The sequence below is a fragment of the Gymnoscopelus microlampas genome, assembly GCF_963454915.1.
Source record: "Gymnoscopelus microlampas genome assembly, chromosome: 1".
Classification (NCBI taxonomy): domain Eukaryota; kingdom Metazoa; phylum Chordata; class Actinopteri; order Myctophiformes; family Myctophidae; genus Gymnoscopelus; species Gymnoscopelus microlampas.
In genome coordinates this window covers 21376845-21392202 of record NC_139962.1, presented here as the reverse complement: position 1 = coordinate 21392202, position 15358 = coordinate 21376845, and the positions used below count along the sequence as shown (strand labels likewise).

The window sequence follows — 15358 nt, the reverse complement described above, 5'->3', positions numbered from 1 at the left end:
GATAGATTGTGTGTGTGTGTGTGTGTGTGTGTCTGTGTGGGGGGGGGGGGGGGGGGGTGTACACATCTCTGTATGTTATTCTGCTATTTTAACCACAATAGAAACAAAGGGCAGTAAGGAGGTAATTTCTTGTCTTCCATGATAGTCCATAAACAGTCAAACACAAAACAATGCAGTCAAAGTGAACTGTGATGACCTCAGTGACACAACATCCTTCTCGAACCTTCTGTTCCTCTGTCCTGTCCTCAGCAGAACACTGCTGCATTCTGGGATTGTGTCCCTCTGGGCTTACTGGGTTTCTTCTAAACCCTCCACAAGCTATATTATAGATAACCTGATCCCTATGCCTGTCTCACCCTCTCTCTCTCTCTCTCTCTCTTTCTTTCTCTCTCTCTCTCTCTCCGTCTCTCTTTCTGTCTTTCATCCTTCCCTCCACCACATTCCACTGCACTTTTATTGGTAATGCAAGCAGTTGCTTTAAATGTTTTGGTCAACTTTTGCCTATTTAAATGTACTTTAAGTAGAACTGACTTGACTTGCTCAGCAGATAAGTGTGTGTGCTCAGGTCTATTAACATGCATTTACATGCACTTTAGTAAATACATGTGTTTTTTAAAGACGTGAATATTATGAAATGTCTGGACAAGCGAATGTGACAGTTAGGAAGGTCACAAAAGGAATAGGTCAGGTTCATTAACCCTTCCCTCACATTTTCAAGTTTAAATCCTATATTAAAATTGCCTAGAGGGCAACCGACGGCAGGCGGGCGGTCGGTGGGTGCGTGCTTGGGTGGAGGTCACAAACGTAAGAACGTAACGTAAGAACCTGCGAGGCGCACCGTTGCACCGATCCGCACCAAACTTGGCACCAACACGGGTCAGGTGTATGCCATCAGGATAGCCACACCAGGGAATACAGGCCACCCCCTCTGTGTTCCTTTTGGCTGGAGTTTAAACAGCCATAACTCCAGTTCCCAGTATGCTAAAGGCGCCAAACTTGGTAGGTGCCCTCAGACGGCCAATAGGGACAGCCTGTAATAGCTTCAGCTCCACCCCCCACGTGGCACCCACATCTAGAGTTCGGGCCGCTCCGAGGCCCTCACACCGACGTCGCACCGCCAATCTAACCATATATCTCTGTATCTGTCAGTCCGTGTCCCTTTTGTGCCCATATATGGAGATCTCTATTTGTCTGTCTACCTGTGTCCCTTGAATGACCATATATGGAGATTCCTGATGTCATTGGTGTATGCCCATACCCTGTATATTAACATGCCAAAATATGGCCATATTGGTTGGATCAGCGGTTCTGGACAAGTATCCACGATCCACGACCGGACCGGATCCGAATGACTTGGCGTGGGGCACCGCACTCCCTCGGTCCTTGCCGATGCGCGCGCCGAGTTTGAAGTGGGTCGCTCCCATATATGTGCATGACCATATATGGGCATAGCGGTCGGATCTATGGCTCTGGACAACCGTATCTCCATATATACCCGATATGGGCATATCAGGTTTGTTTATCGTTATGCCTGAGTCATAGTGACATGCCTATATATGGGCGTGTCGGGTTTGTTTATGGTTATGTCCAAGCCAGAGTGACGTGGCCGTGGTCCGCCACACAGCTCTCAGGTTGACTGCAGGGATGAGACTTTTAGGTAACAAACAACTGTAGTCTGACACACGCGCTCGCCCAGATGCACACACGCGCACATTCTTTAGGAACACAATAGAAGGGTAAATGGTTTTTCTGAAAGTAATTCCTACTTTCTTATTATTTATTCATGGATCTGCTGGTCACCGCACGCAACCTTGAGACCTGTGTGTGTGTGTGTGTGTGTGTGTGTGTGTGTGTGTGTGTGTGTGTGTGTGTGTGTGTGTGTGAGAGAGAGTGTGTGCGTGCCTGCGTGCCTGCGCGTGTGTGTGCCTGCACGGGAGGGAGAGAGGCAGGAGGAGGGGAGAAGGACAGGGGGAGGTGGGGGGCTGCGGTTGGGGGACTCAGGGTTTGGGTTTCCGTCCTTGAGGGCTGAGCAGAGGACAATCGATAGAGAGACTGAAAGTGAAGCCAATCTGGAACCAGAACCAGACACAAATGAGATCACAGCATGACCCCTTTTGAGAGGAGAGGAGAGGAGAGGACAAGTTGAGAGGTGAGGAGAAAGAAGATGAGAGGAGAGGTGAGGTGAGGAAAAGAGAGGTGAGGAAAAGAGGAGAGGACAGGATAGGTGAGGCGGGGAGAAGATAAGAGAAATGATGGAGCTTGCACAAAAAACAATTTCTCCCACTGATTTAGACCTGTAAATCGGTGAAGTGACAATACAACTGATTCTGAGAGGAGAATAGGACAGAGGAGGCGAGGTAAAGTGTTGGAAGGTGTGGAGTGGAGGAGTGTGAGGAGAAGAAGAGGGAGAGAGGGGGTGAAGAGGAGTACCACACAGCATTAGCAATATCAAACCTAGCTGACTAGACGCTACTCACTCGCTGAATATGAGAGAATAATACCGACCCCCGCTGTGTATGGAACTGAATTGCTTCTTTGGCTTTCACAATAAAGAAGGCACTAAGGAGTTAGACAGGAGCCATGCTGTTTGCTAAATGTGCCATGCCAATGTCACATTTGGGGAACACAACAAATCTGAGAGCACACTTGGCAGGACACCATTCTGTACAAATGGAGCAGCTAACAGCTGATGCTAAAAAGAGAGATCCTTGAGAGAGTCTCAACTGTGATGCATGGACATCAAGGGCCATGCATCACAGTGATGCATGGACATCAAGGGCTGAATCGTGTGTAACTATTACAGCCCCACATATGAGTGAAAGGTGGACTTGCATGTGCTCCAAACAGGAGCGATGCAGAGTCACACAGAAGATATCATCACAGTGTTGCTGAAGGAGGCCGTTACTGGATGGGGGTTGGAACCAAAAGATCCTGTCATTGTAACCCACAATGCATCCAACATGAACGTAGCATGCACGATCATTTGTCGAGATGACCCACGTGCACTGCTTTGCACACTGCCTGAAATTTGCCAGCAGTGGCGAGACTACTTGACGTGTTACAGCATTTTTCAAATGCAGCACCACACAGCCTTCAGCTAAAAGTCAAATAAGACCAGCTACAACTACCAAAACACAGGTTCATCACAGACATCCTCACAAAGTGGAACAGCACTTTTGATATGACAGAAAGATTTTTAGAACAACAACCAGCCATCTTTGCGGCACTCCTTTCATCAGAGATCAGACGGAGTGAAAAGCATATCCTTCCACTGAGCGAGGCACACATGCTCAGAGTGAGTGCTCAAGGCTGTGAAACCGATGAAAGATGCGAACCTTGGTAATGTCAGAGGAGAGCATGCTCTTTCTGTCTCAAACCACTTCATGCCAAGCTTGTCAATGGCACAGAAGAAAGCCAGGGTGACAGTGGCAGTGAGTGACATCAAGGTTGTTAGCACAAGATCTGGGAAAGAGATATGCCAAAGAGAGGGAGACACTGTGCATGGCATCAGTGCTTGATCCTAGGTTTAAGGATCTGCCCTTTATTTCTGAAGCAGAGACCAAAGAGAACTACTCCAAACATGACTGATGCTGTGGTGGCTTCCATCAAGAAGCAACAAAATGTAAGTAAATGTAAGTTATATATATATTTTTTTGTAATAGATTTTTTTTACTACATAGAATGCAAGTAAATACTATTCCAATATATTGATAACCAGATTGTTTTAATAGTTGGGGGGGAAGAATTCAAAAAAATGTGGGTACAGATTATGTGTTGTTGTAGCTATAGCAAATTTGATATTTTGATGTTTTTCAGCTGCATGAGGAACAGGACAGTCCAGCATTCCACAGTGCCTGTGCAATGTTGCACCAACGACTGCACATGATGATGCTGCTGCTGCTGCTGCTGCTGTCACTCCCAGAAAATCCTCTGAGTCGGTGGAAGGAACACAGGCATGAGTACCCTCAGCTCTCCAGAGTACCAAAGTGTTTCCCAGGGGCATCATTTGGGGTCCCTGGGAATGGCGCTTGCTGCCCCTTAGCGTTTGCATTTAACCTCAAATTCAGTTAGTTTTTGCATGTTTTCTTCATGCACCTTTTTTTATGCTGGACTTTACTTTTCCTTGTGGATCTACCATGTGGATTGTACCTGTGAAAGTTATCGCCCTTTGTGGACTATGTGGTTGAATCTGACGATGTGCTGATACTCTTTTTTGCACCTTAATGTCTAATATCATCTACTGTACATACCTGCTGCTATGCTCCGGCACCTTATGTCTAACCTCATGTACAAACTTTAACAGCTGGATATGTAAACCTGTGATGTGACAATAAAAGCACTTTACTGAGGGTTCGAGGCCTATAAGGCTTGATACCTCTTTGAAACTGTTGGCTTTCACTATTATTATTATTCTTCTGCCGTTTTTGCAGTTCTGGCCTAACCGTGTAGTCACAGTGTTTTTTACGAAACTCGGCAATATGGTAGAGAGCTATGCCAAACGGCCAAGGCCCGAAACTCACAACCATTGGCCAAAGGGTGGCGCTATAGCACTCAATTGAAAATGCCAACTTTGAACAGGTACAACTCATGCCCTGTTTGACCTACAGCCATGAAACTTCGATACACACATGCGTCTCCTCATGCCTAACAACTTTCCCACTCTGACTTTTGACCTCTGACCTTTAGATCTCCCACCATTTTGAATTATATGAAAAACAGTAAAATCTATCTCCTCCTGGGATCTTTGAGCAATCTGCACGAAACATTTTACGCATGAGCTTTGGACCTATACTGACAAACTGGGGAAGCGGATTTTCCATAAGTGAAAAAATGAAGCTTTTATGAGCTGCCCCTAACACATACATGCAGACTCACATTTGTTTGAAACTTTGCAGTAATGTAGAGGGTCATTCCAAAGAGAGGGCCACCTGTCTTCCTCCTCATCGCCCCTGGAATTGCGCCATTGACCTGCTTGCTGGCTCTGCTCCTCCTCGTAACCACATCTACCCCTTGTCCATCGCGGAGGCCGAGGCCATGGAGGAGTATATCCATTGAAGCAGGGCTATATCCGCCCTTCCACCTCTCCTGCGAGCTTCTTCTTCGGGGTCAAGAAGGATGGTGGTTTGCGTCTGTGCATCGATTACCGGGGCATGAACGCTGTCACTGTTAAGTACCGGTATCCCCTTCATCTGGTGCCTGCAGCTCTGGAACAGCTCCGGGGGGCCTGTGTCTTCACCAAGCTGGACCTTCGTAGTGCCTACAACCTGATCCGCAGCTAGCATTTCTTAGGTTTTGCAAACTTTTATCGCCGTTTTATACAGGGTTACAGTTCCCTCACATCTCTCCTCAATGGGGGTCCTCACAGATTGCCATGGAACGAAGCTGCAACGGCCACCTTCAATCGTCTTAAGAACTTCTTCACAACTGCCCCCCTACTGAAGCACCCGGATTCCGTCTTGCCATTTGTGGTGGAAGTGGATGCCTCAGAGGTGGGTGTGGGAGCAGTCCTCTCTCAGAGACAAGGTAATCCACCAAAATTATACCCCTGTGCTTTCTATTCTAAAAAATCACACCCTGTGTGAAGTGAGTGGTGCCTTTGATGAGCCCCGTATTGACCCCCGTATTGATGTTATCATCAATGTTTGTGGACATACATACATACATACATACATACGGACACACGGACAAAGTCATGTATAGGAGTGGTTGCCTTCGGCACCACTCAAAAATCACACCCTGTGTGAAGGAAGCGGTGCCTTTGATGAGCCCCGTATTGATTTTGTCATCAATATTTGTTTATGGGACAGACACACACCCGGACAGACACATGGACACCCGGACACACAGACAAAGTCAGATATAGAGCGGTTGGCACCGCTAAAAACTTAGTTCTGCTCAGAGGAACTATGATGTAGGTGACAGAGAGTTGCTGGCGTTGAAGAAGGCGTTGAAGGAGTGGCCAAGTGTCCTCCAGGCCGCACCTATGTTCCCGCAAGGGTGAGGGATCAGTTACTGACTTGGGCGCATACTTCGGTGGCAACTGAACATCCAGGTATTAGTCGCACAACACAGGCACTCTCTGAAAAATACTGGTGGCCCATATTAGTCCGAGATGTCAGTAAAAATGTAAATCCTGTGCCCAGTCGAAGTCCCCGCGACACGCTTCGGCGGGAAAAAAACGGGAAAACTTCCGCTTCCTGTGCCTCAGCGACCTTGGTCGCATCTGTCCATTGACCAAGGCCTGTTGTTTTATCCCCCTCACTCGTCTCCCAACTGCCTTCCAGGTAGCAGAGGTGCTGTTTGAGCAGGTGTTCCGGCACTATGGCCTTCCGGAGGACATTGTTTCAGATCGTGGTCCCCAGTTCATGTCACGTGTATAGAAGGCCTTCATGGGGAGACTGGGGGTTGCAGTGAGCCTCCCCTCCGGCTACAGTCCACAGTCGAATGGACAAGTGGAGAGGACCAACCAGGAACTCGGGAGGTTCCTCCGCAGCCACTGCATGGACCGGCAGGCTGAGTGGGCTCAGTTCCTTCCCTGGGCTGAATATGCCCAGAATTCCCTTCGCCACTCTTCTACAGGTCTGTCTCCCTTCCAGTGTGTCTTCGGCTACCACCCCCTTTGTGCCCTTGGGACCCAAGCACGACAGAGGCCCCTGCAGTGGATGAGTGGTTCCGTCGATCTGAGCAGGTATGGAATTCAGCTCATGTTCGATTCCAGCGTGCCATTCGCCGACAAAAGGAGCAGGCTGACCGTCATCGCAGTGAGACTCCGATGTACCAGCCTGAAGATCGAGTCTGGCTCTCCACCAAGAACCTCAACCTTCGCATGCCCTGCCGAAAGCCGAGTCCATGCTTTGTGGGTCCCTTCAAGGTCCTGCGGAGCATCAACGAGGTATCATACAGGTTGCAACTTCCTAGTCATTACCGCATTTCACCCACGTTTCATGTCTCCCTCCTCAGGCCTGTGACTCCCGGTCCCCTGGCTGATGCTGTCCCCCTCGATGCCCCACCGCCTCCCCTGGACATAGAGGGTGCTCCTGCCTATGCTGTTAGGACCCTCCTGGACTCCAGGCGTCGTGGGGGTCGGCTTCAGTATTTGGTGGACTGGGAGGGGTTCGGCCCTGAGGAGCGTTGCTGGGTTCCAGCTGCTGATGACCTGGATCCAAACCTCATCCGGGACTTCCATCAGCGTCGTCCCGATCGACCCGCTCCACGCCCTCGGGGTCGGCCTCCAGGCCATGCTCGTCCTGCGGCCAGTGCCGCGCGTCACGGGGGCGTACTGTCACGACCACGCCCTCATTCCAGAGGTCCTCATCTCCAGCCTATTAACCTTACACACTTGTTCCTCCTTAGCGCACTCCTATATATGCCCCCCTCTTCCACTCTGCCAGCAGGCAGTATTGTTTGGCTCTGGCTCTACTAGCAGCTCCACACGGTCCCGTCCGTGTTTGCCCTTGTTTATAGTTTCTCTGAACTGTGCCTTGTGCACTTGTACCTTTGTTGGACTTTATTAAACACCCTTGAAACCTGTGCCTGCATTCAAGAATGTCATTACACTTTTTTAGTTTTGTTTTACTGGGAAATGTTATTTTCTTTGCTTTCCTTTTTTATATGTAGTGTTCTTTATACTATGACAGTTTTCCTAAAAATGTCCTAAAATTGCAATATATCGTTTTGCTTACAGTATATTGCAATATATTGAAACATAATATATTGAATCGTGTGCTGTGGTGAGTATTGTATCACCAGATTCATGCCAATACACAGCCCTACAGTTCTAGGGCACATATAGTATATGTTCTGCTCAGATGGTTATGAGTGCTCAGGGACGAGCAGTTAAGTGTCTTGCTCTATCACAAGAAGTGATATCATAATATTTCAGTGTGCAAATGTGTGTTTATTTATTTGTGTATTTGTGTATTTATATATTTATTTATTTGGTGAAAAACACTGTACAATGTTTTTGTCTACAGAACAGTATGACATCAGTTTTTCTATAGAAAAATCCACCACCCACAATCGATCATCATCATCATCATTCTGACCTTCCCTTCTAAGGTTTCAGATGTAAGTGTAACTTGATCAGCAGATGGGACGTCCCATTACAGAGTCAGAGACAGTGATACGTTCATCAGGTTCAGGTGACTCAGTTATACAAACAGGTGTTCCGTGTTCAATATCAGTGAGTCAGATGTATTGAACTCTGTGTCATCTCTGCACCACAGACTGGACAACTGCTCTGGGTCATACACTTGTGTACTGGCTCAAATGCTTATTGTCTCTGGAACCATGTCTACCCCTGGTGGTGGCCTAAGGTCAAACCTGTTAGAATCTTCCTCCTATGCCTACCTTTCATGGTCTTTCTCTCAGCTTCCCTAAGTTCTGCCCCCCTCTTTCGCTCCCTCCCAGCTTTCTTACTTTTTTTTCTTTCTGTCTCCCCCACACTACCAAATGTCTTATACTGTCTGTCTCCCCCACACTGCATGGGGCAACCATTCTTATTCAATCTGTCATCCGTTCCTTCTTGCTTTGCCACAATTGATTGAGTTGGTACGCATTTGTAACGCCTTGATCCAAAGTGGTTTACAATCTGTTAAATTCACCCATTCACACACTCAGTTACACACACACACGCGCACGCACATGTGCGCGCGCGCGCACACACACACACACACACACACACACACACACACACACACACACACACACACACACACACACACACACACATCACGCATCTTCTACATCTTCTATGTCAGCAAAGGACTGCCAGGCAAGAACTGGAAGACAGAAATATATAATGTATGAAAAACAAAAGAGCAGAATGAGGTAAATTAAGTGAAGTATTCAATCCTCTGAGCGTGTGTATGCGTGTTGTGGTGGCAGAAATGTATAGATTGCCAAGTATATGTGTTGTGTATTTTTTGGCCTTCCATACAATCTCATTGAAGCAAGGTTTTACATATATGTACTAATTACAACTCAGCTGCAGCTGTCAATCTAACAGCTGAGCTGTCAGCTCTATTATATGGTACTGTCACTTAGTATAGCCCGTTTATATTTATCTCCATTTAGGGAGAGCATCTTTGTGTATAAAAGGTATCCCATATGATACTTCAGGAGGCAAGGTCTGGCCATGGAGGCCAGAGCTCTGTTGCTATGAATGCTGTTACTCTGCCTGAATCTTCCTAAATAAATGACCAATACTTCACCCTGACTGGATTATAATATTTCCATAATAGTGTGCGTGCGTGCGTGCGTGTGTGCGTGTGTGTGTGTGTGTGTGTGCGTGTGTGCGTGCGTGCGTGCGTGTGTGCGTGTGTGCGTATATGCAAACGTCTTCATTTTTGTGTGAGGGTTTGTGTCCGTGCCAAACACTGTTCCCACATAACAGGATTATCATTTTAAGCGGATTCACTGTAACTGAGCCAGTTGGATGGATAAGCCGCTGTATGGTTGACTCTGGTGGCAATGCGTCAAGAATCACTTCAGAAAAGATGTCTGAGAACAGCCAGCATCCTTTTTTAAAGACAGTGGGTGGTCCTTGCCTGCCTGGTGCGTGGTGGGCTACTGAGGGACTAAGAGACATACTGCCAGAAAGTCAATTATTCATGTGCAAAACAAGCACCCCTCAAGAATGATGTCACTTATTCTACTGAATGAACTATTTTTTTACATCTTTTACAAAAGTGTACAATAGGAACAAAAAAGCTGCTTGTGTGTTGAACCTGAACTGTGCTGTCAATGAAGTGAATAAAGGTTGTCTAAGAGGACACAGCCTTACAAGCATCAAGGTTGGAGAGAGCCTGTCCTGGCTGGGGATTTGCATCCACAAATCCCCAGATCTAATCTCCATGGCATCCAGTGCCTGTCCTTAAATAGATAGATAGATACCTGTATTGATCCCGCAGGGGAAATTCAGGCGAGTTCCATAATTATAGATTAGTGGAGTGTGGTTCATGTCCCATAACTAAAACAATATAATTTATTGCAGACGTTTTGATTGGAATAGTTTTTTGGGGGGGGGGTTAAAATACCCCTGGAGGTATGGGTTGAGTCCCAGATTTTAATATTGGTTGGGTTCAAGCCCCATAACTATGGGTTAGAATCCCATTTGTTCTACAGCCCCATGTTTTGTGGGGTTTCAATCTACCTGGTAGGGTCTGTTGGAGTCTTTAAAGACTCATTGTCTCCACCAGGCCGAAAGGCGTGGCGAGAGTATGTTTTGCACCCTGTCCGTCCGTGTGTCCGTCCGTCCGTCCGTCCGTCCGTGTGTCATTCTGTCTTTCTGTGTACAGCTAATCTCCGGCACTGTTGGCTTGATCGCAGCGAAAATGTGCACACACACTCCCTGGATGCCAATTCAGAACCTCTGCCCCAAATGTTTCACATGGGCCTGTTATAGCGTCACCAGGAGGCAGCTTTTGCAAAACACTTTTTTGACTACTCCTACCGATTTTGTCCAAACATCCCGCAAATCGCTACACAGTATCTCTATAGTCATTAAACGAAACGGGTCTTTCAGATTTTTCATATTCCATCCTGATTGGCTGAAAATGGCTTCCAAAGTTTGCAGGAGTGCTCTGTTTTGAACAAAATGCCTCAAATCATGAACACAGCATGCAATTTCCGTGAAATTTCGCACACACATTCCCATTATGCCGAGGAAGAAATGCCACTTGAACATTTTTAAATCAGCCTTATGGTGGCGCTATAACAGGCCGATTCGTGTTTTTACCTATAACTGCACCGATCTGTGTAAAACTTTGAATGCGCACTCCCTAGAGGCCAAGGAAAAACCTTTGCCCTGCATTTTTCACATCTGCCTTTTATAGCGCCACCAGGAGGCCGACTTATGTAAAACATTTTTTTTAATATTACTCCTTCCCATTTTATCCAAATTTCACGCAAATCGGTATACATGGTCTCTATTAGTCATGTGATCAAGACGGATCTGTTTGATTTTTCATATTCCATCCTGATTGGCTAAGATTCACATCTAAAGTTTGCAGTAGTGGCTTGTTTTGAACAAAATGCCGCAAATCATGAACGCAGCGTACGATTGCGGTCAAAAAACATTTTTGGAACAAAATGCCTCAAATCATGAATGCAAAGTCCGATTGAAAGGCCTAAGAAGAAATGGCACCCTTTTCACATTGGCCTATTATAGTAGCCTGGTATCCAGCCTGCTTCGCTACGTTCGGCGGACTTTTTTTTCTCTCTTCGCTTCTCAGTCTGGAATGCCTCCTATCTCCAAGGGAGGTGGGACATGACAAACGTTTCGAATCGTGCCGTGGCTTCTGATTGGTCTGTGGTGCGGGGCGGGACAAAAAAAAAACAGTGTGATCGTTGTGATTCGTCATTCGTTTGAACAACATCCAATCAGCAACGACGTTGCCTAACGTAACATATGTAGTTCCAGTGTAATTCTGCAAAACGAGTCAATGGGGTGCATTCCAGACTGATAAGCGGAGAGAGAGAAAAAAGTCAGCCGAACGTAGCGAATCAGGCTGGATCCCAGGCTACTATTATAGCACCACCAGGATGGAGGCCACAATAACCTGACCAGGCGGCGACCTGTATTGGAGCCAGTAGTAGGTGCACCACTAGTCTGGCAGATGCTGAGGTGGGAAACTTGGTCCCCCCCACACTTTACACCAGAAAAAAGTGACCTTTTGGTACCTACCAAAAAGACCTTTTCAAATGGCCCGGATTTACAGAGGACTATGTCTAAAAAATGTTTCATGCAAATTGTCTCTATCACAGAACCACAAACCAACAGTCACTGAACGTGTTTCACTGCCACACCGGGCCCCAACATGACAGCAACAGAGCTACTGCACATGACACAAACAGCATCAAACACGAACAGCATACAACAAAAAACATCATACAACACAAACTTTAGCTGCAGCAGCAGCAGCATCCAGCAAAGGAAAAGGAAAAATTTGGTATTTCACAATTATTACATAATCACCTGATCGCAAGTATTTCAGATAATCACAATACTTTTTCGGATAATCGTCATAATCATTTCCATGTTGAAAAATGTTCATATGTTTTCAAACATTTTGAAAAATAGTGGAAATAGCAGACTGCTATTTCCACGTATAAAGTTATTGAGTTATGAAAGTTAATTGTCATATCTGACCCGTGCACCTTTTGTTTACGAAGACAGACACATTTGTATTAATAATGTTACAATGTTCAGCGTACAACGCAGTAATTAATTAATTCAGCCTAGTTCATCGCAATTATTTGAGCGACAATTAATCGTCAAGTAAAATGTCATAATCGTGACAGTCCTAAAGAGGTTCCTACTTTGAGTCGTCTTCATCAGCCGTCTTCAGGGGAAACCCCGGAGAAGGACAAGGTCTTCGGCCGTTCGGCCGTGCGGACCAAGTCGTCGGAGGAATCCCCCATGCAGACAAACCCATGGATAGAGAGAGATCTCCAGATCTCGTTCTCTAGGGCAGGGCATCCTCGGATGAGCCTTCCAGCGGGCGTCTCCCGCCATCTCCATCCTCCGTACATCTGGTTGGCTTCACCAGTACTTCATTAGAGGTGGATGGTCTGGGAGGGTGTTACACTGTAGGTGAGAACCTCAGTCTTCTGGGCATCTACGATGCAGATGTCATCTGCATCGTCATGTGTATGTGTGTGGGGGTGTATGGGTGGGTGGGGGTGTATGGGTGGGTGTGTGTGTGTGTGTGTGTATGGGGTGTGTTTGTGTGTGTGTGTTTATAAAATAAAAAAAAGACTACATTAGAGAGTCATCTAGACCTCCTAGTTGTAGTAGTGAGGCCCAGTTCTTGCTCCCCTCCTCCACTGATGGCCTGTCTTCATAGTCCACGCTTATAATGAAGAGATGGGGGAGGGGGATGTGTCCCCTGCAACACCTCTGCCAGCCTTGAGTATCTGAAAGAAAGAAAGATTCAAGTAACCGAGAGCCACATATACTGTACGTATACTGTATCCTGTCACAACATACACAACCTAGTATATGTATACTGTATCCTGTCACAACATACAGCCTGGTATACGTATAATGTATCCAGTCACAACATACAGCCTAGTATATGTATACTGTATCCTGTCATAACTGCATAACATATACAGCCTTGTATACGTACTGTATACTGTAGCCCTGACACATGACTGTCATACCATGACAGTCATGGTGCAGAGTCCCCCTGGTCTAAAGTTGTGTTCGATTTTTTCACATTGCCATCTCTCACGTTAAGATTTCAAATTTAAAGTGCTTACCACCGAGCCACGGATGTTACAAGGCGACGCGGAGAGATGGCAATGTGAAAAAATCGAACACAACTTTAGACCAGGGGGACTCGGCACCAAGCGTCATGTGAACCATGGCTAACGTATACTGTATCCTGTCATAACTGCATAACATATACAGCCCATTATATGTATACTGTATCCTGTCACAGCTTACACAGCCTAGTATACATAGAGCTTGTAGATAGGCTATTTTTACAATGTTTGCCTCTTTTAAAAGTCATTAAATTGTAACTTTATACATGTGCAAATACCCTGTCTACACTTATAAGGCATAGAAGTGGCGGCCATTTTGTGGTGTCACAGATAGAAAACTCATACATTTTTCCCATGGAGATTTCCGAAAAATATTTTTTATAAATGATGTTAAGCCTGGAACCAAGCCATCCAGGACCCTGATGAATGTGTGAAGTGATTTACTAGGCCCAGTGGTGCAATAAGCACTCAAAATCTTTGAGTAAAAGTACCAATACAGCAATTTTGAAATACTTTAGTACAAGTATAAGTCTTGTATTCAAACTTTACTTCAGTAAAAGTACAAAAGTATTGGCATCAAAATATACTTAAAGTACCAAAAGTAAAAGTACTCATTATGCACAAAGTAGATTGGCTATTTTCAAATAGCCTAAGTATATAGGCTATTTGGGCTGCAGTGGTATGTTTTGTAATAATAATCCAAATCTACAGTAACAAGTAACCAAAGTTTTAAAATAATTGTAGTGGAGTAAAATATTTGTCTCTGGTATGTAGTGGAGTAGAAGTAAAAGTATTGACAATTTAAAATACTCCAGTAGAGTAAAAGATCCTCAAAATGGTACAGTACTTGAGTACATGTACTTAGTTACTTTACACCACTGTCTAGGCCTACATAGCCTGTCTTAGCATCACAATCAAACACAGCTCAACAATACAACATATTCACTTCACATCACATCTCACAACACAACAATACTTCATCCTGACTAGTTGTTGCTTTACCAAGTAAAATAAAAGTGAAATTAAACACACACATTCCATCAATTTGTTTAATGCTAAGCCGCTAATTAGCTAAGCTAAGTCACCTGCAGAAACTCACCTCAGTTTGGCCAGATAGAGATAATGCACTTCTGTTTCCAATGTCTTGTTGTCACAAGCGTGTTTTAGCAGCTTTCACCACTAAACACTGACAACTCTACTCAACGTTCATGTGGAGTAACGTTGCATTATGAGTTGTTTATTTTGATCTTTTACTAACAAACATTGCAGAGCTTGTAACAACCTGTGTGTGTGTGTGTGTGTGTGTGTGTGTGTTTGTGGGGGGGGGGGGGGGGGGGGGGCAGGGCTGACAATTGGAGGACTTATAAAGCCCGCCCCTCCCTCCCTCCCTCTCTAATTCCTAGGGAGTGTGGAGCAATAACTAACTACCTCCAGGGCAGGGTTTCTCAAAGTGGGTGCCCCCGTGGCCAGGTATTGAGGTATTTTAACTTTAGTGGAGTATTTACACCTTTCAATACTTTTACTTCTACTCCACTACATCTCAGAGGAAAATATTGTACTTTTACTCCACTACAATTATTTGAAAACTTTAGTTACTTTGCACTTTTTGCAAATTACATTATAAAACATACATTAACCACTTTAGCCCTATTTTATACATAGGCTATTTGAAAATAAAAAAAGCCGATCTACAAGCTTACAACGCGTCGCGATGCGACGCGCTGTGAGCTTGTACATCGGCTTTTTTCAAACATTTTAGTACTTTTACTTTTGATACTTTAAGTACCTTTTGATACCAATACTTTTGTACTTTTACTCAAGAACTCAGACCTACCAGCACGCTCCCCTCAGTGCTCCATATTCTTTGTCTTATAGGCTCGGCTTTCCATCCACACACCTGCACTACACCATGTTCCACACATCCATAGTATACACATTCATACACCACTGGTTTTCACCTTTTTGCCGTGAAATTCTGCACGCACATTCCGACTAGGCCGAGGAAGAAATGCCACTTGAAATGTTTCAACGTGGTGGCGCTATAACAGGCCAATTTGCGTTTTTACCTATAACTGCACCGAACTGT

The 15358-nt window shown here is 45.5% G+C and overlaps 1 protein-coding gene across 1 annotated transcript in view; it reads left to right on the top strand.

The window, feature by feature from the left end:
• The window catches only part of LOC311043077 (MAM domain-containing glycosylphosphatidylinositol anchor protein 1-like), a gene marked incomplete at its 3' end in the record, with an annotated part of 180149 nt that overhangs the window by 57581 nt on the left and 107210 nt on the right, over positions 1 to 15358 (top strand). The gene's annotated exons all lie outside the window — the stretch shown is intronic.